The sequence below is a fragment of the Triticum dicoccoides genome, chromosome 6B, assembly GCF_002162155.2.
Source record: "Triticum dicoccoides isolate Atlit2015 ecotype Zavitan chromosome 6B, WEW_v2.0, whole genome shotgun sequence".
NCBI lineage: Eukaryota > Viridiplantae > Streptophyta > Magnoliopsida > Poales > Poaceae > Triticum > Triticum dicoccoides.
In genome coordinates this window covers 305,075,267-305,091,097 of record NC_041391.1, presented here as the reverse complement: position 1 = coordinate 305,091,097, position 15,831 = coordinate 305,075,267, and positions in this window count along the sequence as shown.

Below are 15,831 nucleotides of genomic sequence, written 5' to 3'. Positions count from 1 at the left end.
TATATGCATCGGCTCCGAATCATGTCTTGGGTCAATAGTTGGGTTTGCCCGGCTCCCATGTTTTGGTACCTTATGTTCCGTTATATCGGCTAAGGTAGCGCTGGGAGAACCACTGCGATTGTGCCCCGGTTGAGCTGGGTTAAGCACCTCAGTGGAGAAGGCTAAACTGACCGTCATGATAGGGCAAGAGCCGGTCGCTGTTCGAGAGGTTTTCGAGTCCCTAAAGACTTATGCCGCTTAGAGCGAGGAGTCAGCTTTGTCCGGCCCAGGCGTGGATAGCGCCCCGAACTCGGTCTTCCGAATACTAGGGGCTTCACCGAAATTTAAAATTATAGAATTCTATGGCTAAGTGAGAGTGTTCAAGCATTATAGTCCGGTTGCCTCGTTCGTTGCGTTGAGCGCCTCCCTCGAAGGACCCAAGAATGGGAAAAAGAGCGCTCAAGTTTATCCCGAACACCCCAGCACTCGTGGCATGGGGGCAGAAGCCGACGACTCGCCATCTCTCAAATTTAATAAACAGCCGCACAAAAGGTAATATTTTAAATTCACAAGCGTTGCTTAGCGCATATGAACAAGTTTTCAGCGTACAGGATAACAAATGCGAGTTTACTCAAAAATTACATCTTTGGAGCATTCACCCACTATAAGACGGGCACCCTTCAGGACGCCCTCATAATACATCTCGGGCTTGCGATACTCCCTGCCCCGCGGTGGTCTGTCCGTCACAAGCTTCTCAGCGTCCATCTTGCCCCAGTGCACTTTAGCACGGGCAAGGGCCCTACGGGCACCTTCGATGCAGATGGAGCGCTTGACGACTTCAATCCATGGACAGGCGTCCACCAGCCGCCTCACCAGCCCGAAGTAGCTCCCAGGCATGGCTTCCTTAGGCCACAGCCGAACTATGAGGCCCTTCATGGCCTGTTCGGCCACCTTATGGAGCTCGACCAGCTGCTTCAGCTGGTCTCTCAAGGGCATCGGGTGTCCGGCCTCAGCATACTGAGACCAGAACACCTTCTCCATCGAGCTCCCCTCCTCGGCTCGGTAGAACACGGCAGCATCGAACACACTACAGGGCAGATCTGCGAATGCTCCTGGAGAGCTCCGGATTCGGGTAAGTAACAGATAATTCACTTTCACGTGCTTGCTTTGCATAAAGAATGCCTTACCCACCGCTATCTTCTTCAATGCCTCAATTTCCTGGAGGGCTTTTTGGGCTTCGGCCTTAGCAGTTTTGGCGCTCTCAAGGGCCGAGGTGAGCTCGGACTCTCGAGTCTTTGAGTCACGCTCCAAACTCTTGTGTTTTTCCACGAGATCCTGGAGCTCTTGCCGCACCTACGCCACCCGCGCCTATTGCTTCTCTCGCTCGATGCGCTCTGCGGCCGCATTGCTTTCGGCCTTGGACACCGCCTCCTTCAGGATCGCCACCTCGCTCGTGGCCCCTGCAAATACTCACGTTATTCCTGTCATTTTTTGCAACCACATCTTTTATATACTTCCATAAGGTATTACTTACCTTCCTTGTCCTCGAGCTGCTTTTTGGCAAGGCCGAGCTCGTTCTCGGACCGCTCGATGCTCTGCTTCAATGCATTGACCTCCACAGTCAGTGCGGCAGAGGTCAGCAGCGCTGTCTGCATTCCCCATATTGACATACTTATGTTAGACTCATGCGTACATCTTTTTAGATCCTCAGTCGGCTTTTCTTTCCGAACACCAAACTGAGCATCAGGGGCTACTGTCTATGCGGTAATATTTTTACATATCTTAAATACATACCTCAAAGCCTGTTAGAAGGCTGGCACAGGCTTCAGTCAGCCCGCTCTTGGCAGACTGAACTTTCTAGATCACCACACTCATAACAGTGCGGTGCTCCTCGTCGATGGAGGCGCCGTTAAGCGCCTCCGGCAAATTATCCGGTGCCTCCGGTTGGACGGAGGTCACCGGTGTCGCAGTCTCGCCCTTCTTACAAAGGGGCCGCCGGCCGGACTCCGGAACCACTGAAGGTTCCAGTATGGAGTCTGGCCCAGGGCCGGACTTAGAGCCCTTTGGGGTTTTATCCCCCTTGCGCCTGGAGTCCGGGAGGTTGCCTTGCGGCGCCTCCTGGACCACCTCCTCTTGGCTAGGCCCCTTTTGGGACCCCACCTTGGCGTCATCCGCAGCGTGAGGAGAGGAGGTAGCCAGAAGTGAGGTGCTATTCACGTCCGACGGATCCAGGGAGCCGCTCGTTGAAGCGTCGAGCTCGTCCTTGGGCGGGCTGCAGGGTTATATTCAGCGTTAGGAGATACTGTGCGACAAATGAAACACCATGAGTTATTCTGGTATCCGGACACTTACGATTTCGCCAGGGGCTTAGCCCTTGGTGGCCACTCCTCTTCATCGTCGTCGGTGTTGGTGGAGTAGTCCGGAGGAACGGTCCTTCCCTTCTTGGACCCTCCGGCCTCCCCAGTTGGGGCGTCCTTCCTTTTCTTCTCTCCCCCGCTGGGGGAGAGGCCTCTTTTTCCTCCTCCTCGTCTTTGCAGGAGGAGTCCGCCTCGGAGTCATCGGATGATGAGTCCGAGAACACCTGGGGCCGGGAACTCCTTCGAGTTCCCATGGCCTTCTTCTTGGCCTTCTTCTCCGGCACCACGTGAGGTGCCGGAACAAGCAGCCCCGTCAACCGGGCGTCTGCTGGGTCTTCCGGCAAGGGAGCCGGACAGTTAACCTGCCCGGACGTCTTTTGCCAGGCCTGTCAAAGGTAAGGGAGTTTAGATCACGCATAGAGTCAAACTATGAAAAACAAGTGTCCTGTAAAGGGTAAAATAGCTTACCTTTCTGGCTTAACGCTGCGAGCTGAATCCGCGATCTTCGGTAGCGGATGCGGGAGCCCCAGTGCCCTTGAACAGCACCTTCCAGGCATCTTCGTACGTAGTTCGAAGAGCCTGCTCAAGGTTTGGTGTTGTGCCGGATCAAACTCCCACAAGTTGAAGGCCCGTTGTTGGCACGGGAGGATCCGGCGGATGAGCATGACCTAGACTATGTTGACGAGCTTGAGCTTCTTGTTCACCAGGTTTTGGACGCGGGTTTGGAGTCCGGTTAGCTCTTCCGAATTACCCCATGTCAGGCCCGTCTCTTTCCAAGAGGTGATCCGTGTAGGGAAGCCAGATCGGAATTCACGGGCCGCTACCCATTTAGGGTCACGCGGCTCGGTGATGTAGAACCACCCCGATTGCCACCCCTTTATGGTCTCCATGAAGGAGCCCTCGAGCCATAGGATGTTGGCCATCTTGCCCACCATGTTACCTCCGCACTCCGCTTGGCGGCCGCCCACTACCTTCGGCTTGACATTAAAGGTCTTCAGCCATAAGCCGAAGTGGGGCTAGATGCAGAGGAAGGCCTCGCACACGATGATGAACGCCGAGATGTTGAGGATGAAATCCGGGGCCAGATCGTGGAAATCCAGGCCGTAGTAGAACATGAGCCCTCGGACAAATGGGTGAAGTGGAAAACCTAGTCCACGAAGTAAGTGGGTGAGGAACACCACCCTCTCTTGGGGCCTCGGGTGGGGATAAGCTGCCCCTTGTCAGGGAGCCGATGCGCGATGTCGCTGGACAAGTATCCGGCCTTCCACAGCCTCTTGATATGCCCCTTCGTGACAGAGGAGGCCATCCACTTGCCTCCCACTCCGGACATGGCTGGGGAAGGTTGAGGCGAGATGTGCGGACTTGGGCGCTGGAGCTCGAGTGCACGGAAATGGATGAGCAAAGGAGGAAGAAGGCGTAGGTAAAAAGGTGGATCCTTATCCCCTTATATGGACGGACGAAGCTATGCGTCCCCACCAGCCTGGTAAAATTCGCTTATCTCCCAAGCGCCGTAATCAATGGCGCGGTTGGGTTACCCACGCCCGTATTAATGAGAATCCTGGAATAAGGGGACACGATCTCTGCTTTGACAAGACGTGCCAAGGGAACCGCCTCGCTAAACGCGTCGAGGAGGGACAGTAAAAACGATTCGAATAAAGGCTTGGCCGTGGTGTGATGTCATGCCATGGAACACGTCAGCAGGTTAAATTTGTGTAAATATTATTCTCTCTACGGTGGTATGCGGAACTTATTTTGCAGAGCCGGACACTATCCTTGTGTTCAAAATCTTCTATGAAGTATTCGGAGGAGGAACCCGCCTTGCAATGCCGAAGACAATATGCGCGCCGGACTCGTTGTCATTGAAGCCTGGTTCAGGGGCTACTGAGGGAGTCATGGATTAGGGGGTGTCCGGATAGCCGAACTATCACCTTTGGCCGGACTCCTGGACTATGAAGATACAAGATTGAAGACTTCGTCCCGTGTCCGGATGGGACTTTCCTTGGCGTGGAAAGCAAGCTTGTCGATACGGATATGTAGATCTCCTACCATTGTCACCGACTCTGTGTAACCCTAACCCTCTTCGGTGCCTATATAAACCGGAGGGTTTTAGTCCGTAGGACGAACAACAATCATACCATAGGCTAGCTTCTAGGGTTTAGCCTCTCTGATCTCATGGTAGATCTACTCTTGTACTACCCCTATCATCAATATCAATCAAGCAGGAGTAGGGTTTTACCTCCATCGAGAGGGCCCGAACCTGGGTAAAAACATCGTGTCCCTTGTCTCCTGTTACCATCCGCCTAGACGCACAGTTCAGGACCCCCTACCCGAGATCCGCCGGTTTTGACACCAACAGTCGGCGTTGGCCGTCGGGTCGCCAGACATGGATGCGACGAAGCAGTGGAATGCAAGTCGGTGGGAAGATGATTTCGGCGCACCCCTACATGGCGTGCCAAATGTCGGAAATCAGGTTCCAGCAAAACCCTTAAGGTTCGAACTCTGGGGTGCGCACGAAGATCTTCCCCCTACCGATCCACGTCCCAACGCCTCGCCGTGAATCTAAGCTACACGATGAGAAATACAAGGGACACGAGGTTTATACTAGTTCGGGCCACCGTTGTGGTGTAAAACCCTACTCTAGTTTGTGGTGTGGTGGATTGCCTCAGGGGCTGATGATGAACAGTACAGAGGAAGAACAGCCTCGCGAGAGGTGCGCTTGAGCTGGTGCGGTGTTCTACTTGGGATGGATCTTCCCGCCTCTAGGTGAGGTGTCGATCTAATCTCTCCTGTCCTACCTACTGGTGGCTAGCTCTATTTATAGAGGCCCTCACTCTCTTCCCAAATATTGAGCGGGAAGGGAGCCAACAACGGCCATTTTGAAGGGGACCATCTAGTACAAGTTATCCTGACTAAAATTGGTCTTCGACTGCAAAAGGCACTGGCGATGACGTCGTCTTGGGCTCATGGTGACCTCCGTCCTGCCGCTCTGCTGGTCTTGGTCTCATTGCACCGAAATGGTAACCTTCGCTGATGCCTCGGTACTCCACGCCTGTGCTTGCCCCTTTGTACCAAAGAGGAAACGAGGACACTGTGCAGGCTGGCGCCCGCCTAGTCTCGATCGTCACGGCTTGCGTCATGAGCACCTCGCGAGGTACCCCTGCCTTAATCTCTCCACCTCCTCGCGAGCTAGCCTGGTGGGGCCGCCCCTGAGGAAGCCTTGCACCGTCTGCTCCGCGAGGCTTGGCCCCTCGTGAGGTCTTGAGCTTGGGTCGATGAAGACGGGCCGTACTAGGCCTCTGCTTGAGCCACGCCGCAGGCCGCATGCAGGCAAGTCTGGGGACCCCCGTTCCAAGAACGCCTACAATGGTGGATTGCCTCAGGGGCTGATGATGAACAGTATAGAGGAAGAACAGCCTCACGAGGGGTGTTCTTGAGCTGGTCTGGTGCTCTGCTAGGGAAGGATCCGATCCCCCTCCTGTGGTGATGGCTATCCCTATTTATAGAGGCCCTGGTCCTCTTCCCAAATATTGAGCCGGAAGGGAGCCAACAACGGCCATTTTGATGGGGAACAGCTAGTCCAAGTTATCCTAACTAAAGTTGGTGTTTGACTACCAAAGGCACCAGCAATGACGCCGTCTTGGGCTCCACGGTGACCTTCGTCCTGCCACTTTGCTGGTCTTGGTCTCGTTGCACCGAAATGGTAATCTTTGCTTGATGCCTCGGTACTCCGCGCCTGCGCTTGCCCCCTTTGCACCAAAGAGGAAAAGAGGACACTCGCAGGATGGCGCCCGCCTGGTCTCGATCGTCATGGCTTGTGTCATGAGCACCTCGCGAGGTACCCCTGCCTTGATCTCTCCGCCTCCTCGTGAGCCAGCCTGGTGAGGCCGCCCCTGAGGAAGCCTTGTGTCGTCCGCCCCATGAGGTTTGGCCCCTCGTGAGGGTCCTGAACATGGGTCGATGAAGACGGGTCGTACTGGGCCACCCCTTGAGCCACGCCGCAGGCCGCATGCAGGCAAGTCTGGGTACCCCCATTCCCAGAACGCCGACAGTAGCCCCCGGGCCCAAGGCACGCTCAAACTTGGCTTAGCAGCGAAGCGAAAGGGCAAGTGCGGAGCGCCGTGGGCCCCATCAGCCTGCGGCCTTGGTCGCCGCGTGGCGGTTGATTGGACGTGGGCGTCTCCGCTTCCCCATGCTCCCCCAATATCCACCTAGCTAGGCGGCCACGAAACGGTACACAGTTATTCTCTCCTTGCTGCCCGCGTGCTTCCTGTTCCCCTTTCTTCCTTGATCCTCTGTTTCTGCCTCCAATACGACTTGAGCTCTGCCCCCTCCCGTTGCCATGGCACCAACAAAAAGGGAGAAAGGGAAGAATCCCACACCTTCGGCCAGCTCGCCTCCGGCAACCGCGCCCGCCGTCGGCCGGTCGCTGATACTCAATCCGGAAGCCTTGGACAAGGTCCGCTCCGCCCTTGCCTCTAGCTTCAACGAGTGCGGAAGGACGACGGCTTGGCCGGTGTCCCATGCCTCCTTCAAAAGGATCGTCACGGAGGTTCGATTCTTCGCTAACGCCCTGTGGGCTGGCCTGGTTCCTCCCTTCTCTGCCTTCTTTAATGCGGTGCTTTCCCACTACTAGATCTATATGATGCATCTCGGTCCCCAATCCATTACTCTTCTTGCTGTCTTCGCCTTCGTCTGCGAAGCCATGGTGGGCATTGCCCCTTCCATTTCCCTCATGCGCCACTTCTTTTCCTTGCGCCTGACCGACCCATCGCAGTGCTTGGGGTGTGTGAGCTTCCAGGCTGTGCCAGAGACGGCCGCCTCGGGGATTGATTTTAGCCTTCCACCTTCCATGAGCGGGTTCCGGGAGCAGTGGCTGTACATGGATGTTGGGGTACCCAGCCCCCTGCTCGCGCATCCTACATTGCCGGCTATCCCCAATCCAGACTGGGGTCCCGAGAAGCTCACAAGCCCCCTCCTCGCTTTCATCTGGCGCCGATTCAAGAGGTTGAGGACGCTTGGTGTGACAGTGCCCCAGGTGGTGAAGGAGTTCCTCCAGTGCCGCATCGCCCCTCTCCAGCGCCACTCACGACCGATGTGGACCTTGACTGGGCATCAGGACCGTATGAGGCTTTAGGAGGAGGATCTTGCGCCTGAAACACTAAGGAAGGTGCTGAAGGTCTTGACTGGCGACCCCTCTCCGTGCGACATCCGGCCTGGGGGCGGCCTCTTGTATCTTTGCTCGGGCAGGGTCGAGTTCGCGAGGCAGATGCCCTGCTTCGACGAATGGGGGTTGCACCCAGCTGACCTTATGGGGCCCCGCGAAAATCCCGTCGCCGTGGCTCCTCCCCCCGCCGCCCACGTCGATCTTGCCTGAGGAGGTGGTGCAGGGAGGCAAGCATCGTTGGAGGCTGGGGGATCTGGTGTCGAGATGCCGATGTCGCATGGGGCTGCCGAGGCGTCATCCTTTGGAGCTTGCGAAGCCCATCCTGAGGCGGTCGTTGACGAGGGGACGCCACCTGCGGCTCCCGAGGCCGAAACCCCCGAGGCCTCAGCAGGCCACCGAGAGGTGGCACCTGATCGCTCCTTCCAGCCTGGCGTCCCTGAGGCAGGCCACCTTGGTGCTTCGCCGTCCATGCCATGCGCCGGCCCTCACGTCGAGAGCTTGGGCCGGTTCCGCATAGACTTCGACGCCCTCCGCAAGAGGAAGGAGTCTTCAAGTGGCAGCGAGCGCCCCTACCGGCCGTTGAAGCATAGGAAGTACTTCACCATGGATGAGTAAGTCCCTCCTTCTTGTAATTCCTCATTCGATGTTCCCTTTGGTGACTGTGGACCTTCAGGATCCCTCCTGACAAGCCTGCGGAGCCAGCTAAGAAGCCACCTCCTCAGGCCTCTCCTCCATCGCTGGCCTTGAGCGCCCAGAGCTTGCATGCCGCCCCTGACGTGGATTCATCCAGAGAGGCAAGCCGGCTCGCATGGTGCCTCGAGCCCGTGTCTTTGCCGCCTTTCCCCCGCGACCTTGCCTGAGACGCTATCAGCTTGCCCAGGGCTCCTCTGATCATGGACGGTGAATGGTTGAAGTCGATCTTCGGCTCTTCTTCTGGGGATGGATCGACGCCTGGCTGAGTCCGTCGCGAGGCCTGACCGGCGATTGTAGGGCCGCTAGCCCCCAGCCCCCTGCCGAGAGGGGGCGAACCACTTCAGGGCCCTCCGCCAGCGGTGGCGGCGGAGGACAACATCGACGACGTGCTCGAGTGAGCGCAGGAGCGCGGTGCCATCCGCCAAGAGTTTCTCCGAAAGGCGACGAACGCGGTGAGCCAGCTCGGTGTAGAGCTCGCAGGCGAGGACGCGAGTCTTCAAGCCAAAGGCCTGCAGCTGGCTGAGGAACGGCGCAAGCTGAAGGTGGCCGTCAGCCTTGCGCGTCATCAGCGTGATCTTGACAATGCAAATGCCGAAGCATCTCTCATGGCCTCACGGAAGGCCTGCTCCCGAGCTATTGAGGATGCTGAGGAGGCAGACCGATGACGCGAGATTCTCGTCATTCTCGTCGTTCCTCTCTTCTTCTCGAGTGCTCTCGATTCTTTACCTATTCTCCCGCATTCTTACTATTGGAAATATGCCCTAGAGGCAATAATAAAATGGTTATTATTATATTTCTTTGTTCATGATAATTGTCTATTGTGCTTGCTATAATTGTATTATCCGTAAATCGTAATACATGTGTGAATACATAGACCACAACAAGTCCCTAGTGAGCCTCTAGTTGACTAGCTCATTGATCAACAGATAGTCATGGTTTCCTGACTATCAACATGGGATGTCATTGATAACGGGATCACATCATTAGGAGAATGATGTGATGGACAAGACCCAATCATAAGCATAGCACAAAGATCGTGTAGTTTGTTTCGCTAGAGCTTTTCCAAATGTCAAGTATCATTTCCTTAGACCATGAGGTTGTGCAACACCCGGATACCGTAGGAGTACTTTGGGTGTGCCAAACGTCACAATGTAACTGGGTGACTATAAAGGTGAACTACGGGTATCTCCGAAAGTGTCTGTTGGGTTGGCACGAATCGAGACAGGGATTTCTCACTCCGTATGACGGAGAGGTATCTCTGGGACCACTCGGTAATGCATCATCATAATGAGCTCAATGTGACCAAGTGTCTGGTCACAGGATCATGCATTACGGTACAAGTAAAGTGACTTGCCGGTAACGAGACTGAACGAGGTATTGGGATACCGACGATCGAGTCTCGAGCAAGTAACGTACCGACTGACAAAGGGAATTGTATATGGGATTGATTGAATCCTTGACATCGTGGTTCATCCGATGAGATCATCGAGGATCATGTGGGAGCCAACATGGGTATCCAGATCCCGCTGTTGGTTATTGACCGGAGAGGCGTCTCGGTCATGTCTGCATGTCTCCCGAACCCGTATGGTCTACACACTTAATGTTCGGTGACGCTAGGGTTGAATAGATATGAGTATGCAGTAACCCGAAAGTTTCTCGGAGTCCCGGATGGGATCCCGGACGTCACGAGGAGTTCCGGAATGGTCCGGAGGTGAAGAATTATATATAGGAAGTCAGGTTTCGGCCATCGGGAAAGTTTCGGGGGTCACCGGTATTGTACCGGGACCACCGGAAGTGTCCGGGGGGTCCACCGGGTGGGGCCAGCTATCCCGGAGGGCCCCATGGGCTGAAGTGGGAGGGGAACCAGCCCCTGGTGGGCTGGTGCGCCCCCCCCTTGGGCCCCCTCTGCGCCTAGGGTTGGGAACCCTAGGGGTGGGGGCGCCTCCACCTGGCTTGGGGGGAAAGTTTCCCTTGGCCGCCGCCCCCCTTGGAGATTGCATCTCCTAGGGCTGGCACCCCCCCAGGGGTCCTATATAAAGGGGGAGGGAGGGCAGCCGCACCCATGCTCTTGGCGCCTCCCTCTCCCCTTGCTACACCTCTCCCTCTCGCAGAAGCTTGGCGAAGCCCTGCCGTGTTCACAGCTGCATCCACCACCACGCCGTCGTGCTGCTGGATCTTCATCAACCTCTCTTTCCCCCTTGCTGGATCAAGAAGGAGGAGATGCCTTCCCAACCGTACGTGTGTTCAACGCGGAGGTGACGTCCGTTCGGCGCTAGGATCTCCGATGATTTGGATCACGACGACTACGACTCCCTCAACCCCGTTCTCTTGAACGCTTCCGCACGCGATCTACAAGGGTATGTAGATGCACTCCCCTCTCTCGTTTCTAGATGACTCCATAGATTGATCTTGGTGAATGTAGGAAATTTTTTATTTTATGCAACGTTCCCCAACAGTGGCATCATGAGCTAGGTCTATGCGTAGTTACTATGCACGAGTAGAACACAAAGCAGTCATGGGCGTAGATGTTGTTAATTTTCTTGCCACTACTAGTCTTATCTTGCTTCGGCGGCATCGTGGGATGAAGCGGCCCGGACCGACCATACACGTACGCTTACGTGAGACAGGTTCCACCTACTAGCATGCACTAGTTGCATAAGGACACCCCGGATTCGATGCGCCAGGTGTCATCCAGTTATTCACCGTCGTTGCCATGTCATTTGCTTGCGTGTTGCATTTTGTCATGTCATCATGTGCATTGCATTGCATACGTGTTCGTCTCATGCATCCGAGCATTTTCCCCGTTGTCCGTCTTACAATCCGGCACTCATATGTCCACGACGTCCCCCTTTTGTCTCTTGTTGTGAACGGGTGTTAAACATTCTCAGAATGGACCGTGATTTGCCAAGCGATCTTGGTACACCACCGGTAGACCGCCTGTCAAGTTTCATGCCATTTGGAGTCCGTTTGATACTCCAACGGTTAACCGGGTTCCCGTAAAGGCCTCTTTTGTGTGCAGCCCAACAACCCTCCAAAGTGGCCCAATAACCCATCCAAACCCCCTCCATGCTCTCGGTCGTTCGATCACGATCGTGTGGGCGAAAACTGCACTCCATTTGGACACTCCTACCTCCTCCTAGCTATAAATATGTGCTCTCCCCGAGAATCTCGCAGTCCAACCCTAGCCTTCTTCATCCCCCGCACCGCCGGACACGTCCGCGTCCGCCTGACGCGTCCACCGGCCACCTCACTCCGACCAATCAGCGCCCGCCACATTGCCAACCCCGCCGCCTAAGCCACTCCCGCGCCGCCACGTCGCCGCCGCCCATCCCGCGCGCCGCCGAAGCCCATCGCCGGCCCGCCCGGGTAGGATCTGGGCCCGAGCCGCCCCGTGGCTTCCTCGCGCCTTCCGCCGCCTCCCTACACCCGCCGGCCACCGGAGCCCCGTCGCCGGCGAGTACCTCCGTCCAGGCCATTGCCCCGCGCCTCCTCTTCTCTTTCCTTCCCTGGTCTCCCTCTCCCTCACCAGCTCTCTCACACTCGCAGTAGGCTGCCGCTGCCATGCACGTCGCTGCCAGCTTCAAGTTGCTGCGCCTCCGGCCGGATCTGGGAACCCCCCCTCGCCGGACCGTCCATTCCCGCCGCCTCGACCTCCTTCCGGCGATCCGGCGTAGCCGCCGTCCCCCCCGAAGGCAGCGCCGCCCCTGCTTCCCTTATCCCCTCTGGATCGAGGACGACGACGACACGCGTGGGCCCCGCTGTCGGCCCAGTCAGAGTTGGCCCAATCTGACTCCTCCCCCTCGTCCTGGCCCAGGGCCCATGGTGAGCGAGCCCTCCTTTCCTCGCCCGTGCACATTTTTGCTATATCCCGCTGACTTGTTTTTTTTACTGAAATCGGCCGTCCCTAAATAGTTGCATTCTGGTGCATACTTCGACCTGCTATAACTTAATGTTCCGTTTACTGCGTGTAATATGTCAAAATTTTCAACAGAGTGTGCTCTACATTTTGTTCCATTGTGCCATGTTCATTTGAGCTCATCTTGATGCCCTAATCATCGTTGCAAGAGTGCTATATAATGTTGTCTGCTGTCTGTTAGCAGAACTTGCTGTTTTGTCTTTTTCATTGCATTTTGTGTGTGCATCTTATGAACTTGATGTCTACATGAGTTTTGAGATACATCATGCCATCTTCACAGTAGTGCAATTCATATATTTGTTTGAGTCTTGTAGTGAGTGCATCGAGCTCGTGAAGTAGGTTACTTGCTGTTACTGTTTTGCTAGTCTGAATCTGCTATATCATGATGCTATTTAACCTGCTTCTACAAGTCATTCTATGCATAATCTGGAGATGTTCACTAAGGATGTTTTGTTACAAATGTCATGCTCTATCCATTCATGCCCCTGGTTGCATTTATAGCCTGCTTTAACTTGTTGTTATCTTGCTCCAAACTTGCTAAATAATGTTGTTGTCAGCCTGTTAACATTAAGTTCAGTTTTGCCATGTGCTTTGCTAGTGATCCATGTGCCCTATGAACTTTATATTGCCATGCTTAGCTTAATAAACATGTATTCTTACTGTTGGTGACCTTGTCATGCCATGTATTGCTTTGTGGTGAGTGGTACAAGCTCACCAACATGCCTACTTATCGATGTTCCTGCCATGTCTGAATCTCTCATATCATTTGCCATGTTTGTAAGGATGCTACCATATTTTCTGTTGATCTTTGGAATTAGTTAAGTAAGGGAGTTTTGTTATTTGTCTTTAGTATTAGCATGCCAGGCCTTTGTTTGCCATGTTAAGCTCCTGTAACTTGTTCTTGGATAGCTCTAAACATTGCAACCTGATGTTGTTTCTGATAAGCCTGAAACTGTTATTATTTGCAATCTTGCCATGTCCTTCTGAGCATGTTCTAGTGATTTCTGGAGATAGCTCAATGTTCATGTTTTGTCATGCTTTACCTGTACTTCATGCCCATGCCCTTTGTTTTCACTTTAAGATGTTGTAGCATATTGTTTTGATGCTTGCTAGATGCCTAGTTGCTGTTTTGGACAGCTTGTCCTTTAAACTTGTATAGTGTGCATGTGTTGAACCGTTGCTCCGTTTTGAGTGTGCTCTATATGAAACTTGCTTGATTTTGCATGAAGTTTCATATTACCTTGTTGAATCCTTGTTTTGAGAGTGTTTGCTTGATGTTTGGATGCATTTTGCATCAATGCCATGTTTAACTTGTTTTGCTCATCTTTTAGGCCGTAGCTCCGAATTAAATGAACTTTATATGTAACTTGACTAGAATCTCGTGTAGATCATCTTGGTGCATTTTAACTTGCTGTTTAACAACTTGAACATAAGGTTTATTCAGTTCTGGACCAATTTCTAAATTTGCATGTGAGGACTTACCGGAATTGTTATATGTTGTTTCCAGCCTCATTTAACCCTGCTTTGATGTGTTGCCCTTGTATGCATCATCTCGTGCCATGAGTAGCTTCATGTAGCCTTGTCATGCATCATACTTGGTTGTGCATGCCTTGTCTATGTGTGGTGTATTTACCATGTTGTGTGCTTCTTCTCGATAGTTCCTGTTTCGTTGCGATCGTGAGGATTCATTCGTCTACGCTTGGTTCGTCTTCGTGGCTTCATCTTCTTCATGGACTCGTTCTTCTTCCTTGTGGGATTTTAGGCAAGATGACCGCTACCCTGGATCTCACTACTATCATTGCTATGCTAGTTGCTTCGTTCTATCGCTTTCTTGCACTTCCTATCATTTGTTCTTCAAGCCTTCCCAAATTGCCATGTCAGCCTCTAACCTTTTTCACCCGTCCTAGCAAACCTTTGCTTGGCTATGTTACCGCTTTTGCTCAGCCCCTCTTATAGCGTTGTTAGTTGCAGGTGAAGTTGAAGATTTCTCCATGGTGGACAGGATTATGTTGGGATATCACAATATCTCTTATATTTAATTAATGCATCTATATACTTGGTAAAGGGTGGAAGGCTCGGCCTTATGCCTGGTGTTTTGTTCCACTCTTGCCGCCCTAGTTTCTGTCATATCGGTATTATGTTCCCGGATTTTGCGTCCCTAACGCGGTTGGGTGATTTATGGGACCCCCTTGATAGTTCGCTTTGAATAAAACTCCTCCAGCAAGGCCCAACCTTGGTTTTACCATTTGCCTCACCACCACATACTTTTCCCTTGGGAGTCGCTCTCTCGAGCGTCATCTTTATTTTAGCCCCCCCAGGGGCCAGTGCTTCTCTAAGTGCTGGTCTGAACCGAGTAGACTGCCGGGCCCCCTCGGGGAAACTCGAGGTCTGGTTTTACTCGTAGGATGTCTCATCCGGTGTTGCCCTGAGAACGAGATATGTGCAGCTCCTATCGGGATTGTCGGCGCATCGGGCGGCTTTGCTGGTCTTGTTTTACCATTGTCGAAATGTCTTGTAACACGGATTCCGAGACTGATCGGGTCTTCCTGGGAGAAGGAATATCCTTCATTGACCGTGAGAGCTTGTGATGGGCTAAGTTGGGACACCCCTGCAGGGTATAAACTTTCGAGAGCCATGCCCGCGGTTATCTGGCAGATGGGAATTTGTTAATATCCGGTTGTAGATAACATGACACCTGATTCGAATTAAAACGCATCAACCGCGTGTGTAGCCGTGATGGTCTATTTTCAGCGGAGTCCGGGAAGTGAACACGGTTTTGAGTTATGTTTGACGTAAGTAGGAGTTAAGGATCACTTCTTGATCATTGCTAGCTTCACGACTGTTCTTTTGTTTCTCTTCCCGCTCTCATTTACGTATGTTAGCCACCATATCGTGCTTAGTCGCTGCTGCAACCTCACCACTTTACCCCATCCTTAGCCATTAAGCTTTGCTAGTCTTGATACCCATGGTAATGGGATTTCTGAGTCCTCGTGGCTCACAGATTACTACAACCATAGTTGCAGGTACAAGTTACGTGATGATCTTGACGCGAGAGCTATGCTTGCTTGTTTTGAGTTCTTCTTCTGCTTCGTCGTTCAGGGGATAGGTTCCTAGTCGGCAGCCTGGGCTAGCAGGGTGGATGTCGTTTGAGTTTCTGTTTGTGTTTCTTCCGTAGTCGGATGTTGCTCTTATGTATGATGATGTTGTATTCGTGTGGCATTCTATGCCTCTTGTATGTATCCCCAACTATTATGTAATGGTACAATGTTATGATATCCACCTTGCAAAAGCATCTCCAATATGTGCTTCTATCCTTAGTGGGACCTTCGAGTTCCTTTAGGATAGGGTCGCATATTGGGCGTGACACCAAGCCTGGTGCAATTCGCTGGAGCAGCAAGTGGAGCTGCGCCAAGCTGCCCTTGCATCGCTAAAGGGGATGCCCGTCGAAGAGGAGGAGCTTCGGAGGTGCGAGAAAGTGCTGACGCTGGAAGCTGCCGAGTGCAACCTCGATCTTGAACGGTTGGAGACGAGGGAGCGCCAGGTTACCCAGGCAGAGGACGATGTTGGCGCGCAGGAGGTCCGAATCCAAGAAGAGAACGACCGCCGCGTGGCGGAAGTTCGCGCGGGTCTTGAGCGCGAGTATGACGAGAGGTTGGAGCTGATCAAGGCCGAGGCTGCGGGCAGGACTGTCGCTCTTAGGACCAAGCTAACTGAAGTGACGT